The sequence below is a fragment of the Pan troglodytes genome, chromosome 2 (assembly GCF_028858775.2).
Source record: "Pan troglodytes isolate AG18354 chromosome 2, NHGRI_mPanTro3-v2.0_pri, whole genome shotgun sequence".
NCBI classification, from domain to species: domain Eukaryota; kingdom Metazoa; phylum Chordata; class Mammalia; order Primates; family Hominidae; genus Pan; species Pan troglodytes.
Window position 1 is genome coordinate 80,391,404 of NC_086015.1, and position 18,152 is coordinate 80,409,555.

The window sequence follows — 18,152 nt, forward strand, 5'->3', positions numbered from 1 at the left end:
TGTATTGATTTTAGTTATATAAGGTAATATGATAATTTTTATTACACGTATATGCTAAGTTTTTCAAGTATTTCTCTGTATCTTTTTTCGTAAGTAATATCTAACGTGAAGAAAATGTTCTCTAAAATCATTAATAATGCTGCTACTGGTTTTTAAATAACCTACAATATTGAAATTATTGCTAGAAGTTTCTGATACTACTCATAGTCAAACTCACAAGCACAATAAAGTGTATAATATAATAAACTATCGCATGGATAGTGTTTCATAAATGAGTTTTGTAATTACATTTTCCCAGATGAAAATGCTTTTTTTCATAGTTACATTATAATGCTTCTTTTGAGTTGCAGAGAAAACTATGACTGATTGGTAGGAACAAAATTAGAGGCCATAATACCTTTTAAAAAAACTAAATAATTAAAATGATGGCAGTATGGGTTTGAAAATTTAGAAGGGTAGAGAAACGCAAGATGTCAGGTACCACTACTACTAATAATACCATATGTGGCTTGTGAGATGAAATATGCGTGGTAAAGCAGGCATCACCCTAAGGAGCTTCTTCTGCAGACACCTTGGAGTCATCACTTTTTCCTCCTTAACTCCACACGTAATCATTTACTAAGAATGTGTTGACTGTGCCTCCTGCTTTCAATGTTTTTCATTTCTTTTTCCACTGGCTCTTTACTCTGGTGCTGTTCCCATGTTTCTATTGAGATTGCAGTAACTTATTTTTTCAGAAATTTTTTTATTTTTGTGGATTTAGAGGGTACATATACAGTTTTGTCACATGGATATATTGCGAAGTGGTGAAGTTTGAGCTTTTATTGTACCAGCCACCCTAATAGTAAACATTGTACCCAGTGGACAATTTTTCATCCCTCATCCCTCTCCCACCCTTCAATTTTTTGAACTCTACAATGTCTATTATTCTACTCTATATGTCTATGTGTGCCTTTTGTTTAGTTTCCACTTATACATGGGAATACGTGGTATTTGACTTTATGAGTTATTTCACTTAAGATGATAGCCTCCAGTTCCATTCAGGTTGCTGAAAAACAATAATTTTGTTCTTTTTATGACTAAGTAGTATTGTTATATATATAGTGTGTGTGTGTATATATATATATATATATGAATGAATATATATATATATATAAAAGCTTCCCATTCCATCTGTCTTAAACTAGATATATGGGAAGTCTTCCTAAAGATATGTGTGGTGTTGTATTTCAATATCAGTTTATAGGTTGATAATAATAGCTTATATACATACACAACACTTTCATCATAGTAGACGTGATGGCAAACCTTCTTAAGGTTTTAAGTATATTAATCTTTTTAATTCTCAGAACAACCCTACCAGGTAAGTACTATTATTATATCCTTGTTAGTAATGAGAAAATGGAGGCATATAAAGTTAAGTAACATGACCACTATTAGCAAGCTAGGAAACAGTGGAGTGAGGATAGGAAGCCATGCATTCTGGCTTTAGAACCCATATGCTTAATAATCACATGAGGCCTAATTATTGTTTAGCACATATTTGTTGAGCTGACATGAAACTTGAATAGCAAATTCTGTGTATGAAAATGGATTTGAAAGGTTAAATATAAGATGGAAAATAATGGCACTGATGTTTTAGAGTTAAAGGTTAAAACATTTATAAAATAAATGTTATTGGTTATCTATTTAAGTCCTATGGAATCTTGAAAGTCTAAAGCCCTTTTTACATCCCTGTGCAGTGTGGGATTAGGGTAAAGAAAAACTTTGAAAATATAGATGGAAAAGGCATTTATGGTACTAATAAAATGTAACATGCTTAAGACAACTAAAAAAATTATTAAGAAATGAAGAATGAACTTTATTTAATGAAATAAAAATTCAATTAATTAGTTTGTAAAACTGAAATCTTTGTTATTTTGAAAGTTCTGTTAATCATAAAAATACTATGCTTAAATCTTCCTTACTTTAGCAAACATGAAAACTTTATTTTTTTCTCTTTTCAATCTTAATCTAGTTCCTCTACCTCTGAAAACTATCACTAAAGAAGGAGACTGTTGATTTTTTCAAAATTTTGGCCTGCCTAGTGTTAATGGTTTTATTTTGTCTTCCAAAATGATACGTTGAAGTCCTGACCCTCAATACCTTAAAATGTTACCATATTTGGAAAGATGGTCTTGCAGATGGAATTAGTTCAGATGAGATCATGCTGGAGTAGGAGGGACCCTTATTCCAATATGACTGGTGTCATTATATTAATAGGAAGAACATGACAGAGGGCAGAGGACCATGTTAAGACACAGGGACACACAGGGGGACGCCATGTGAGAACAGAGGCAGAGATTAGAGTGGTGCAGCTGCCAGCCAAGAAACACCAAGCATTGATGGCTACCAGCAGAAGCTAGGAAGAGTCAAGGAAGAATTCTTTCTACTCAGACTCTCTCTGGAGCATTGCCTTGTTGATACAATGATATTGAGCTTCTGGCCTCCAGAAATATGGGAGAATAAATTTCTCCCATATTAAGCCACCTGGATGTGACACTTTGTGAGGGCAGCCCTAGGAAATGAAGACGCCTGGCATTGTCTCACACTCCTGGAGACTCTTGTTTTCATGCCAGCCAGTGCCAGAATTTTCTCCATCTGTGGGCTTTCTATTTCTGCCCATTACGATTACACAGGAAAAGCCCCCTTTGAAACTGTATAGTAGTTTTCATCACACAGGAGGTTTGAGTCATCTTCTCTCATTATGATTCAAAATATAGCTGTCCTGAAGAGACCCTCCATGAGACTCTACTCTGCTGTTATCTTTCCTCCCTCCACCCAAAAGGGCAGGGAGATGAGCCTTCTCCAGCTGGAATACAAGCTATAAAGCTGCATGAGGGCAGCGACTCTCTCTCTCTCTTTCTCTCTCTCTGTCTCTCTCTCTCTCTTTAATCAAATCAAGTAATGTATAAATGATCTGTTAAAAATAGAAGGTCCTTACTGAATATTGAGCTTCCTAAGATGTCTAAATCTGCACACTTCTCAGAACGGGCACAGATAATTAGCCACAATGATCCCATCTACATCCTGAGTCATTTTGGAAGAGTAGACTCTCGACTCCACCCAACCTCATCCCACTCTTAAACTTTACTCTGAGCTAATAAGTCACCAGTGGCCTCCCCTTCTATCCAACCGTAACTGAATTATTTCTAGCTCTCTTTGCCTTTGCTTCCCTTATTCATCACAGCCCCACAGATATAATTGCATTTCCTCTTTTTTCCAGATATTTTCCTATCTCTTAGGAGTCCTTTTTTTTTCATAGATTGGGCTGGAGAAAAATGTTTTGAGTATTCTATATCTTGAACTCCAAAGTGATTTTTTTTCTATTTGATTTAGGAGTTTGGCAAAACATAGTACTATTATTATCATGGGCATCTTGTCAAAATTTCAGAATGCACTAATGTTCTTATATTGAAATACAAATAACCTAGTCATATTTTTTCTACTCCTACCTTCTTTTTATATCTGGTAGAACCTCCTATAACTGAATAATATTATCAATTATCCTTGGGTTTTTAGGCTTATTCATCTGTTTATTTTTAATTTGGTGAGAAAGCATCTACCATGTTGTTTTCTGTCTGTAGGTAATATATCTGTTGAATTATAGTGAAACTGTGGATATAAAATTTAAATGTATTATGTTTAAGAGTGTAATTTGTCTTTCAGAAGAAATCTTCACTGTAGACAATGTTTTGGAGGTTCAATCCCTCCTTTACTTAGAAAAATTCAAATCAGATTATTCTTAGCCCAGAAGCAAAAGAGATCATTCTCAAATGATTTTTAAATATAATAAAATTATGTGATTGAGATTTTATAATTTTTGCACATCTATGTTTTTCTAATTTTATAATGAAAATGCTATAATTTCATAAAGCAGTATTTATATGGTTCTATTTTTGATTTAGCAGGCAAAATCATTAAATATCACTGAAAATTCTAAAATGTAAATCAATTCTTTTTCTAAATGATATAATACTTTAAAAATAAATTTTCAATAGGCAGTGATTGATTGATTGAGGAAATTTCCTGTTGAATAAATATATGTTCAGCATGAATCTGTTGACACAATTAGCTTTTATTAACCACTAGTGGAGTAATTTCTGCAAATAAATACAGTGACATATGTCTTCCAGGTTGCTATATTTATAGACTTAAAGAATGAGAGATAAGAAGATGAGAAATAAAAAATTTTGTTTATTCTTGATATAAAAACAACATTAATCATTAAAGACTTATGTAATTATTCTTCATTATATCTAAAAAATGGATGTGAGGAAAAGGTTGTAGGAAAGATTAACAGAGGCCCAAAGCAGCTGAATTCTAAACATGGGCCTCCCAATTATTTCTAAAATAATGGTGGATAAGTTCAATTACTATAAAAATCTGAATATTAATTTAAAATTAAACTAAGAAAAAATATCAAGCTGATTATACTGAGATTTTCTTGAAGACAGAGGTCTTTATCCTTGTACCTTTACCACTTTCATTAAAAGGACCCAGGAAGCTTTGCAGAGAGACTTTTAGCAACAGATGTGTGAGCAGACTCTGAGTAACAGCCCATTACATATATCTCATCTGCAAAATTATGTCATACAATCGAACTTAAAAGGAATTAATATATTGAGTCATAGGAATATCGGAGTACTTGAAGTTTAAAATTGTATTTTCCATCATTTTAGTGATGAAGAGAACCAAACTCATCCTACCTATCTGTGGTAGCTGCCCCACTCTCATAATAAAGGATTTAATCCACTTATAAGGCCAGAACCCTCATAATATAGATTGGATGTTTTCCCTTCCAAAACCTCATGTTGAAATGTAACCCCCAACATTGGAGGTGGGACCTCATGGGAGGAGTTTGGGTCTTGAGGGTGGATCCCTCATAAATGGCTTGGCGCACTCCCTGTGGTAATGAGTGAGCTCTCACTCTATTAGTTCATGTGAGAGCTGTGTTTAGAAAAAGGCTGGCCCCTCTTCCTCTCTTTCTTGCCCCCTCTCTTGCCATGTGACACACCTGCTCCCCCTTTGGCTTCTGCCATAAGTAAAAGCTTCCTGAGGCCTCACCAGAGCTGAGCAGATGCTGGTACCATGCTGGTACAACCTGAAGAACCATGAACTAAATAAAGCCCCTTTCCTTTTAAATTATCTAGTCTCAGGCATTCCTTTATAGCAATAGAAAATGGAACAACATACCTCATGACCTAATCACCTCTTAAAGTCCCACCTTTCATCACTGTCGCGTTGTGAATTGAGTTTCCAACACATGAACTTTGGGAGACACATTCAAGCCACAGCACAGATGAAATTATCTTGGAGCCCAAGTACTTTGTGAATATCTACACTTTAAGTGTTCGGTGGCTTTTCATGAAATTAATTTCTTGGGTATCACTAATGGAATAAATTGATTCTATCCAAGGAAGACTAGAGTCACAAGTTTGTGATCATTAGCTGCAAACTCTCAATAAAGGAGTAATATTAAATAAAAAAATTATTCATAATAGCAAGAACATTAACATCAAATAATATTTTAATGGCTGCCTAGAATGTCAATATTATTTATATGATTATTTATTTATATGCATTATTTCATGTACTTTACAGAAGGCCCTGATATATTGATTATCATTATCTTTAAAGATGAAGAAATTGAACATTAAAGTGGTTATGTGATGTTGCCAATATCACCCACCTAGTAAGAGATCAAGCTGAAGTTAAGACTCATATACATCAGACTTTGGAGCCCACATACTTTTCACTTTATTACCCTAAGAACTCACAAATTAGTTTATGATTAGTAAAGGACATGTTTATTGAAAACTCAGAAAAATAATTTCTCTGACAGTATCAAGTTTTACAAAACACTGATCATTTGTTGGTGCTACTGCAGATACTGAAGTATCACTTTTAATGGTAAAAAGTGCAATCACTTTTGCACCAACCTAATACTAAATGCAAATTGTTTTGGGCACTCAGAAGGTGAGATTGCTCTTGAATGGGCATTTCTTTCATGTGGCTGATTAAGATGACTCTCTGTTAAGTGAGGTTAGAATTTATGATAGTTCCGGGATTTCATTCCAATGGATTTTAAACAACTTATTCTTTCAATGTGAAGCATGCTTGTGTGGAACCAGTACACTGACACAACATACCTCTGGCAGAAATCAGTGTACATCTTTGGAACTGCTTTTCTTGAACTGATTAGCAAATCTGCATGGCCCGTGTGCACTGACCACGTGTGAAACACTCTCTGCCCCTGCGTTATGAACAGGATCATATTAGAAGCTGATAATTGGATTTCTCTACTGTACAATGATGGGCTACTACAAATAGTAATATTAGAAATCTTAAATGTTATCTGTACATACTATTTTTATTAGCCAGTAGTTCTTACAAGCAGATTTATAGTTCAAGAGTTTTTAAGAGTCCCATTTGAAAAAAAAAAAAATTCCCTGCAGTAGCAGCAAACAAGATCTTTAACAGATGTTCTTATGGTTAGAACTCAACTTCGCATAAATCACTGTAAGATCCAAAGGAAAAGAACACTAAGTTTGAACTAAGATACCTTCTCAGAACTGATATTAGTGGGGCAATTTTAGTCTATTTAACCCCAAACCCCCAACATCAGCATTTCTACTTCTAACAAATTCCCCTTTTTTGCATCACCATAGGCACCAATTCGAATTAAAAAATGAATGTGGCAACAGCAGATATGATCCAATCAGATCCACTTTGCGTAATACAATGAGTTATGATTTTAAATAATTTCTAGCATTTTAATTATGTGAAAATTTTCATCCTCAGCACCATGGGAGGTGCCTCAAATAGAATCTGTAAGTAAAGATTTGGATTCAAATCCAGGCTTTACTGTTTACTAGCTGTGTGAGTTGGGAAATCCATGCTTTCATCTCAGTCCAAGCTGCTTGGTATGTAAAACTAATTTAAAAATAGATTCTTCCATATGATTATTATGAGATACAAGTATAGTCACATAGGTAAAGTATTTAGCAAAGTGAATATGCACATGAACATTATTAATAATGGTATATCTAGCATTGTTAGGAAATTTTTTTAAAAAATTAAATAAACAAACATCAATTGTTTTCTCAATGTTTCTTTGGAGCATTAGCCATAAGAAGCAGCAAAATGAATTTCAACATTTCTGCTCTTGTTTCTTTTAATTTAGCCATATGGACATCTTTCTGTACCTAAATTTCAGCAGCTATGGATGATGACAGCCAATCTCTTTGAGGTTCCCCCAAGGACACTGACAATGGATTTCAAATGTGCTATGCCACATAGATTTCAAATTATGCCATCCTAAATGCCTTCATGTTTGTTGGAAACTCACAAAGTTTAATGCAGACATTTTAAAGATCATGTATTCTATTCCAATTAAATGAAAACACTATTAACTGGTTTTAACCAAAGTTCAACATATCAGTATTGTTAGAACCAGGTCTAGATTTTAGAGAGGTAGTCTAGCATGGACTCTAGAGCTGACAGCTTTTATTAAAATCCTGACTATTCCCCTCATTTAGTATAAGATCTTGGACAAGTTTGTCAACCTCTCTGTGCTTATATTCCCTTATGTAATGCCTCAAAAGAGTGTCCATGGTTAAATGAGTAGATCTTCTATTACATGTATACCACAAAAGTGTCAGGTGCAATGCAAGCACTATGTGCATGTTGGCTGTTATTTTCGAGCTTAAATTAAGTATTCTTTTCATCGCCTCTCCTATGGATATCCTTAATGGAATCCTCAGTCAGACATAGAATAAATTAACATATGTAACTGTTCTAGTCACCCTGCTATACCATTTCTGCATGTAATTCCATTGAATATTAGCAAAGCACTTCAGAGATACTAATGCCCACATTTTGCTAGTGTAGATGTAGAAGGTTAGAGACAGGAGGAGAACCGAGATGCTTTCAGTTGCTAAGTTTATTCTAGTTTTGGTGACAGAATTTAAGTCTTGCTGTGTAGGAGATATTAAACATCACTGTTTCTACAGTGTTTCAGTCTTTCAGCTATTAATCCTTCTGTTACCAGAGTCAAGGACTCACAAACAATATGCTGGCATTTTATCTTAAATTTATTTGATGCTACAGACATTTGAGCAATATCCATGAATTAAACTACTTTTGCAGGTGTTATACTGTTGTCAGCCAGAAGTTTCCACCAAGCTTTGTGTGAGCACAGGTGAGCACAGACACTTTCCTCACCCTTAATTTAGCTGCATATTTTTTTACTTGAGTAAAACCTTAAAAAGCAGAAGCTTTTCTTGCAATGTGAAATGTTTGCCATCAAGACATTACTCTAGCTAGTAGATTTCTTCTCTAAGCCTCTGCAGTTTATCCCAGTATTCAAAAAACTGAAGAAATAGGTTATGGAATATTATGAGCTAAGGAATCACTTTAAAATGTTGCTTTCAGTTACAGCTTCATCATAAAGTTTGATAATAATTGGCTATTAGCCAAAACACTTTTTAAAACATTCTAATGTAGAGTAGAAATATAGGTAGGTGTTAATGGTGTTGGAATGAATTCCTAAACCATATAAAGAAGCTCCACAGGTAAGATGTGTTGTCAGAACACATTTCATGTAGAGTGAAATGCATTCTGGAAAATATCTGCTTGTTCATAGCTTCATTTGTCATGATAATATTGCCACACTATTTTCTCATCCATTATTGTGGCTATTTTCACAGTGAAGCTGAAGGAACTGATTAAATTGACCTCTTTTAAGTCTGACCTTAATCTATTTGAGAATATATAAAATCTATTTAACTCAACTCAAATAAAACCTATACAGTGATTAACAGATTGTTTATAGTTACTGTTTCCAACAGAAATTATGAGACACCAAGTTTAACAAGAATGTCTCTGTGTATGTCAATGAAAATCAATCAGTAATGATTAATATACTTACGTAAACTCCTCTGAGGGACAAGCACTTGGTTCCAATATCACATCAGTTCTTACTTCATGTGGAGAATTTTAGAATCCGTAGTTGAGGTATTTTGTTTTCCTCTTCTGATAGTTTCATAATAGTCATCATTTAACAAATATAAATACTGTGCTACGTTTTGGAATTTAACATAATCAAATTCTATGTTCCCTGCTCTTCCGAAGCTTACATTCTAGTGGGGGAGACAGATGTTGAATATAAAAGACACAAATGAATTTTAAACAAAAACTATCATATATGTTTTATAAGTTTCATAAATGTATTTGATAAATCACTTTCACAGGAAAAGAGAGAACTGGCATCGTCTCAGTGGCCAGGGAAGGTTTATTTGAACCTGGAAGAAAGGTAGCAAGAAAGAGCAACATTTTGCTTTCTATAAAACTAGATACAGGAAGGGGAACATCACACACCAGGGCCTGTAGTGGGGTGGGGTGAGGGGGAGGGATGGCATTAGGAGATATACCTAATGGAAATGACGAGTTAATGGGTGCAGCACACCAACATGGCACATGTATACATATGTAACAAACCTGCACGTTGTGCACATGTACCCTAGAACTTAAAGTATAATAAAAAAAGACACCAATTTGAAAAGAGAAAAAAAAATAGATGAGTAAGAAAACTGACTACATTATTCTTCACTTTCTACTGACTACCAGGCAGAAATTGAGAGAGGGACACAGAGAGACAAGGTCAGTCTTAACTGTTGGCAAAATGAGATACTACTTGGAGCACTGCTCAGCAAACTTTATCAGTAATTTGCAGCCATGTGCCCAACTGTTATCTGTTAACACCCAAATTCATATACATACTTTGAAAATAGCTCACTAAAGCATTATCCTTATATTATTCTGATACTTAGTATGGGTAGGTCATAAGATCATGTACTGTTTCTCCAAATGAGGGAGGGTTGATTAACATATGATGGAGATGAGATTCTCAGATTCTTTCCCTTCAAAAGTGTTTACATGAGAAGCATAGTAAAAACACCAAGGATTATGGCAGAACCTCCGTTATTATTGGATCACACTTGGCTCAGACAGATATGTGACACACAAGAAGAATATAGTAAAGAAGGAAATATTCCATTTATTCATTTCTGGGAAGTTATTTTGCTTGTTTCTCTTAACTTTTCCACATATAGACTGTTTATGTTTCTGAAAAATGTGAATCTTTTCTAATCTTAGCAATTTATGATTTCCTTCAAGAGATGTCAAGTACAAATATTAGTGCTACTATTATCATGAACACTTCTAGTACTACCGTCAGTAATGGTATTAACAAAACGGGCACCGTTTAACTAAAATCTGTGCTGGTTTCTGTGCTGTTGAAGAATGTCAGGGCTCTTGGCTCTTTCACAATATAGGGAAAACTTTATGTTAGCAATGTTTTTCTTATAGAAAATCATCTAGCTGTAAGTAAAGATCTTCTTCAGTTGCTTTCTTTAAACAACTACTCTTGGGAAATGAATGCAATATGAGGACATAGCAGATACAGAGAAAAATATTGTATATAAATTGTTTCTCATCATGTACACCTGAATGAAACGAGCTATGTTAAATTGCTTATGTAAAGTAGGAAGGCTGTTTTTATTCATGAATAAATGGCATTTATAACCTTGCTTTTCTAAAGTAATAGATGAATTCGCTGTTGGTTCATGCACCAAATCAATTTTCGATGGATGAAATGAACTGGTATTGCACTATTTATAATGGTGTGTTTGCTGTTCAATTCAAACAAAAACAATAGAATATTATGTTCACTGTGAATAACTTTCGTAATTTTTTTTTTTTTACCATAGCTCACTTAGTTAACAAAAAACTCTTGACTTTATGGCCAGAATACCAGTAAGATTATGACTCACCCGAAGGTATCATGTCAGAATTACATTAATTAATAATGTTTTATAATTATTTAGTGGTCCAATAAAATATTAATGGTTTTATATAATTATTGATTTGATATTCTCAGGAATTCAGAGGCAAGCTTAGGGTTAACTTTCTTACAAGAAGTTGTACTTTTTCTTATACTTCTAGGGCACATGTACCCTAGAACTTAATATATAATAAAAATAAATAAATAAATAAAAAAGAAGTTGTACTTTTAACATTTGTGAAATGTCATATTATCATAGGAAAAAAATGACATTCAAAATAGGAACCTACTTTATTTTACGCACATACACTCTGAGAATCTTGAGTAGGTCTCATCAGTCATAGATTATTAGAACAGGAGTTTTCAAAGACTGACCACACATGACTTACCTTTCTTGCTTTCCTTTCTCTCTCTCTCTCTCTCTCTCCCCTTCCTTCCCTTCCTTCGCTTCCCTTCCTTCCCTCCCTCCCTTCCTTCCTTCCTTCCTTCCTTCCTTCCTTCCTTCCTCTCTCTTTCTTTCATTCTTTCTTTCTGTCTTCTTTCTTTTTGACAGAGCCTCACTCTGTTGCCCAGCCTGGAGTGCAGTGGTATGATCTCGGCTTACTGCAACCTCTGCCTCCTGGGTTCAAGCCATTCTCCTGCTTCAGGCTCCTGAGTAGAGTAGCTGAGATTCCAGGCATGCACCACCGTGACTGGATAATTTTTGTATTTTTAGTAGAGACGGAATTTTGCCATGCTGGCCAGGCTGATCTTGAACTCCTGACCTCAGGTGATCCGCCCATCTCGGCCTTCCAAAGTGCTGGGATTACAGGCGTGAGCCACCACGCCTGGAGGCTTTTCTTCTTTTAATGTTAATCTTTATTGCTGTCAGATCACAGGTTGTGAGTGGTAGGGCAAGGTTCAAACTTATGTTTGCAGAATTCAGTAATACTTACTTACTCTACCATATAATCTGCTTATCCTGATATTAGGCACATGACTGTTCTTTAATAAACATAACTCAGTTACTTCTGTTGGTTTCTATATGGGCTACAGTACTGTATTTTTATACAGACTTTCATGTACTTTTAAATTCTCATTTGAGATACTTAGTTTAATCAATGAATGGTTTAATGTCTCTTTCATCTCTAAGATTCCAAGATAATAAGGACCACTCTACCTTAAAGACCTTGCCACATATCAGTCATATAGAAAGTACTCCTTATATATTTGTTGGCCATCTAAGAATCTATTATTCAGTAATGCAATTGTAAAAGCAATGCCAGAAGAAAATTTACCAAGCTCAGATTCTACCCTTCTTTGAACCTCTCAAATTATCTTGTTCATATGAACCCCTGAAAAACTTCTATAACAATTCTCCTAAGCTGTGTAAGGTATTGTTGTATAAGAGTTCCTTCTACAAATACAGAACAATACTTGCCTGCAATATAAGTACTTACTGTCCAATATTTTGTCTTATTTTTATCCCCTATAGTATCTACTAGATTGATAGCCACATAATAAATAATTAAAATTTTTTTGAGGAGTCTAATTGAAGGGAGCGTAGCAGCAATAGATGAGATGGGCCAAGAATAAGATGGAACATTTTGTTATTAGACAAGATTTGTATTCTAAGGATGAAAGAGAGGCAATGAAATTATTGGGTCTCTAAAAGAGGAAAATGGTGGTTATACTACTAAGGGTCATGCATACCATTTAATGAGGACAGCAATTTCACAATCAATCGAATAGAGTCCATATGGTAGAATTATTTTTCCAGTAGTAGCAATTTGGGAGATTACTATCTTTGGTATATTGGCTAACATTTACCTTTCCTAGTTCAATTTTTAGGTTCAACATAATAAAGAAATATTATTGAGTAGTAAGGAGGGGGGAGGAAAATAATTGTCTAACTGTACATAGCAAAGCATCTGTGTGATTCATTTCCAAATTCTTTGTAATCAGGGAAAATAATTACAGTGCTCTCTCCTAAAATTGGTACAGGAATGATTATTAAGCAGATGTACAGCTATTTGTCACTGAGGTTGGACAATTTCATTTATAAGCTAAGTGTTTATGTAACAGTTCTGGATCAAACCTACACCATCTGTGTTGGTTAAAAAAGCTTATTTGGGACATGTGCTGCCTACAGTACTGAAACAATTCTTTTGTTTCATTAACAATTGAGTATGTTGTTCTGTGTGATTGGATGCTGGCATTTTACTCTTCATTTACCCTGGAGAAAAACTCATCTGAATAGTTATTCTTTTTATCCACCTATAATTCACTGAAAGCCATACTTCGCTCTGTGATGAATTATTTAAAACATTCATGCCATGAATACCAAGGTATGTGTCTTAACAGAATTCCAGAGCTAGAGAGTACCTTTGAGGCAGACAGTCTCTAAAATGTGCCTAAGTCTACAGCCAAATAGACTCTCTGAATTCAGATTTTTACTTGACTATTTAGTTAGTATCTATGTAACGTGAAGATATTATTTAAATTCTCTATTCCTCAATGTATTTTCTTTTAAATTAGTCATGATACTAGTATTTACCCCATACAGTTGACATGAAGGTTAAACATGAATGCATGGAAAGCCTGCATTACCTGCAAAAACACTGCATGCCCTACTGTAAGCCACACAAAAACACTAGTTGTTGTTTTGTAACTCAACTTCCTCATTTTACAGATGAAGAAAAAATGGCTCTAATGCTCTGAAAGGCATTGATGACTAATGTGGAAAGAAAAAATTTAGAGTCAGTCAAACATGAATGTTGATTCAGCTCCTTTCTTTATTTTCTCTGTGGCTATTAGGCTCTTGGACCTCAAATTTAACCAAACGTAAATAAGTGAAACAAGATCATATTCTCAGAAGGTGATTTGTGGATTGTGTCAGAAAAATATTTTGGGTTCTCTGTATTTTTATTTTTCTTGATATTTTTCAGTCTTGAATAGGATTTTTCTATGACTCAAGGAGAGAGATTTCAGTTTTTATTTCCAGATGGTTTTATTTGTTGTTATGAATATTTGCAGAGGGATAGAAAGGTGCATTTTTTGAATTTTTGGCATTTATTGATTTTTTTCTTTGTGACCTAAAATATGACCAATTTTTAAAAATAATCCATGGATACTTAAAAGCACATTGTGTTCTCTTTCAAGATACAGACTTTGGTACACATAATTTGAAGTTTATTAGTTATGTTATTTAAGTCTTCTAAGTCCTTACTTATTTTTTCCTTTTTACTTTTCACAGATAAACAGACTAATGTATTTATCTGTTTCTCCCTACGTGCTCTCTCTGCTTTATGGTTGTTGATGCTGTAGCATGATGGACATATATATTCATTTGTGCAATGTGATTTGTAACAATAAAAATACCCTTCTTCAATTGTCTGATGTTTTGTGATCTAAATTATTCTTTACCTATAAAAATTGATTTCAACCCTGGATTGCCACCACATCCGGCTAACTTTTTGTATTTTTAGTAGAGACAGGGTTTCACCACGTTAGCCAGGTTGGTCTTGATCTCCTGACCTCCTGATCTGCCCACCTCGGCCTCCCAAAGTGTTGGGATTACAGGCATGAGCCACCGTGCCTGGGAGCCTGTTTTCATATTTTCTTTCATTTTTTATGGAACTTTCACAGCTCAGCTTTTAGATCTCTCTCAACTGTTTTGCCATATCTTCCCTGAGCTCTTGCCTGGCATTCTTGATTAATTGAAGCAAATACTCTTTTTAATTCATGGTGAAAATATATTGTCACAATATTTATCTGCTCCCCAGCAACATCTTTTCTGTGGGGAATTTTGCATTTTCCGTGTATTTTTCCCTATTTTTTACTCCTTTGAAAGCAGTCATTTTACATATCCTATTCAAATGTTTTAATTAGTCATTATTGAAGGAACAATATTTTCATGAATAAACTATTGTTAAGGTAGAAGTCAAAGCTATGTTCAAGACTAAAGTTTTTCTACTATTAATGAGTTTCTTGTATGTAAGTTCAAGTTTTCCTTACTTCTCTCCAACCAATAAGCTGAGCGACTTCATGGGATGTTTTTTTCTTTTTTGCTGATTTTCTGCAAATAACAAACTGGTTAACTGGTTTATGGAAATATTACTCGCTTATTAATTATTTATTTTGCTGGTTTCCTCTGCTTCTCAAACCTAAACTATGTTTTGGACTCTCCTGTCACTAGTTAGTATATTTTATTTTTGTTCCCACTGTTGCAAAACGAGGATTCAGAGTTTTCTTCTCTTGTGCCCCTCACCTTGAAGGGGTTCATTTTACTTCCTTTTTCTAATGTACTTGGTGCTTAGTTCACACTCTCTGGTGTATTAGCTTCGTCTTACTCCTTTTCTTCCTACACCTTGACCCCTACTGCTTCACATCATATTTATGGGGTGGAGGTGATGTATGTTTCCCAGTTGTAAATGACCTGGCTTTTTCCCCCCTTTCCCCTTTTTTTTCTTGCTTTTTTGAATGACTTCCTAGATATCCTTGTTTTATGCTGAAGTGTTTAAGCTTATATATTCACTGTTGTACTTGTTAGCAAAACAACTTGTTTAGTGAAGGAAAGTAATCACTAACTTCTTAATGAGGTTTATCTTAAAAATAATGAGTTTTTTTGTTTTAAAAAAACACCAGTATTGATGTCAAGAAAGATGAATAAGAGAATCAGAGTGCTTAAATATAAAAGTTACTATTCTTGAATTACAAAAATTTACCTAATGAAAAAATTCGAAAATATCCGGGAAATCCAATTAATATTGTTCAGGTTTTGAATAGCTTATTTCTGTCTAATTAAAATTTCTGCCATATTATTTCCTGATTTCAAGGAATCTTTATATCTTCTAGCTAGAGTGTTATTTACAATGGATTATTGAGTTTCACCAGGATTTTTTATCTCATTATGACTCTATCTAGTACTCTATACTCCTTATATGCCCTAAAGTTTCCTTTTAGGAACAATTATTATGGTGAGATTGCTTGACATAAATACATCAGGGCAAGCTCAAAGCTTATCCCACCCATTAATTAGTGACCAGAACACTTATCATAAATTTTTACACTCACCAGTTGACATAATATCAATGAGGCACCAGAGACAATGTAAAAATGTTTTTTCTCGACATCATTTTCTTTTTTTCATTTCTGTGAGCCCTTTAATAAGTAGTATTAATGTTCATAAGTGTCAGCTGGACTTCTATGCAATGAGATTGTAATAAGATAATTCATGGTAATTCAATAAAGTTACAATGAACTTCTCAAATTAATCTAGAAAAATGTTTCAAAAATATAATCCAATGTCTAATATTACATATATTTTTTTCTGATCTGAAGAGGAATTTTTGAAGTAACTATTTGTAATAAAATTTACCAATCCAAACATAGCAACATTATTTTAATTTTTTAAAAATATTTCAACTTTCAGATACAGAGGGTACATATGCAGGTTTGTTACATGGGAATATTCTGTGATGATGAGGATTGGGGTATGGATCCCATCACCCAGGTACTGAGCATAATACCTGATGGGTACTTTTTCAACCCATTCACCCCCTCCTTCCACCTTCTAGCAGATTGCAGTGTCTGTTATTCTTGTGTTTATATTCACGTGTGTTCAGTATTTAGCTATCACCTATAAGTGAGAACATGTAGTATTTGGTTTTCTGTTCCTACATTAATTTGTTTAGGATTATGGCCTCCAGCTCTATCCATGTTGCTGCAAAGGACATGATTTCATTGTTTTTTATGGCTGTGTAATATTCCCTGGTGTGTATGTACCACAATTTCTTTATCCAGTCTACCATTGGTGGGCAGCTGGGTTGATTCCATGTCCTTGCTATTGTGGGTAGCACAACAGTGAACACATGAGCACATGTGTCATTTTGGTAGAGTGATTTATTTTCCTTTGAGTATATGCCAGTCATGGGATTGCTGGGTCAAATGGTAGCTCTGCTTTAAGTTCTTTGAGAAATCTTCAGACTACTTTCCACAGCGATTGGACCAATTTACATCCCCACCAGCAGTGTATAAGCATTCCCTTTTCTTGGCAGCCTCACCAGCATCTGTTGTTTTCTGACTTTTTAACAATAGCCATTCTGACTGGTCTGCGGTGTTATCTCATTGTGGTTTGGATTTGCATTTCTCTGATAATTAGTGATGCTGAGCATTTTTTTTTCACATGTTTGTTGGCCACACATATGTCTTCTACTGAGAGGCAAACACAGAAACATTTTAAAGTTAAGATTGTGATGTCTTTCTGGGCCCCATACTCCATTGCAGCAACAGATTCTGATTTTTCTCCCTCATAAGCTTAGGTATTCAATTAAACTAAATGGTTTATCACAAATAACAGTGTCTTAGAGCATCAAAATAATTTTATTTTCTATTTATTATTATTATTTGACATGGAGTCTTGCTTTGTCACCCAGGCTGGAGTGCAATGGCATGATCTCAGCTCACTGCAACCTCCGCTTCCTGGATTCAAGCAATTCTCCTGTCTCAGCCTCCCAAATAGCTGGGATGACAGGCGCGTGCCACCACGCCCAGCTAATTTTTGTATTTTTAGTAGAGACGAGGTTTCACCATGTCTCTGACCTCTGATCTCAGGTGATCCACCCTCCTCGGCCTCCCAAAGTGCTGGGATTACAGGCGTGAGCCACTGCACCCGGCCTGCATCAAAATAATTTTAAAGGGGAAAAATAGCATTGTCAGTATTTGGTAACAAGGAAACAGGAGTGAATAAGGTCAAACTCTTTGCTTTCAAGTGTAGAGTGCAATTACCTTTAAAACAAACATTAATTTGAGAGGAGTGTCAATAGAGACCAGTTTGCTTTTATTTTTTCCGCTTTTGATTTTGGATGGCTTCTTAGGAGTCCTTATTTTATGCTGAAATGTATAAGCTTATATATTCACGGTTGGACCTGATAGCATAACGCTTATTTAGTGAAAGAAAAGTATTCAATGACTTCTTAATGAGGCATACCTGTACAATAATGTATTTTTTCTTTGTTTAAAAAAACCACCTGGATTACTATCAAGAAACATGACATTGTAATTAGTGCAAGAGCTTTGCTTCAAAACATGTTCCTTAAAGCAAGAAAAGATTTAAAATTTATCAACACATTTATTTAAGGCATTGCATTCATGACTCCTATTAAACCCAGTTCAAATGAGAAATATATAAATAAAAATAGAATTCCTATATTCTATGGAATTAGAAACTACATTCTCCTTACTTTTGAGGGAATACAGTATCATGTTCAAATGATCCCTACATTTA

General features: G+C 34.5%; 1 protein-coding gene and 1 long non-coding RNA gene across 9 annotated transcripts in view; both read left to right on the forward strand.

Annotated features, from left to right (window-relative positions):
* ROBO2 (roundabout guidance receptor 2) overlaps nucleotides 1-18,152 on the forward strand; it is a 1,748,072-nt gene that overhangs the window by 202,100 nt on the left and 1,527,820 nt on the right. The gene's annotated exons all lie outside the window — the stretch shown is intronic.
* Nucleotides 1-18,152, forward strand: part of LOC134809459 (uncharacterized) — a 61,576-nt gene continuing 43,424 nt past the window's right edge. The window contains exon 1 of the long non-coding RNA XR_010155282.1: nucleotides 1-18,152. This exon is cut by the window's right edge and continues 40,830 nt beyond it. This is a non-coding gene — a long non-coding RNA (uncharacterized LOC134809459).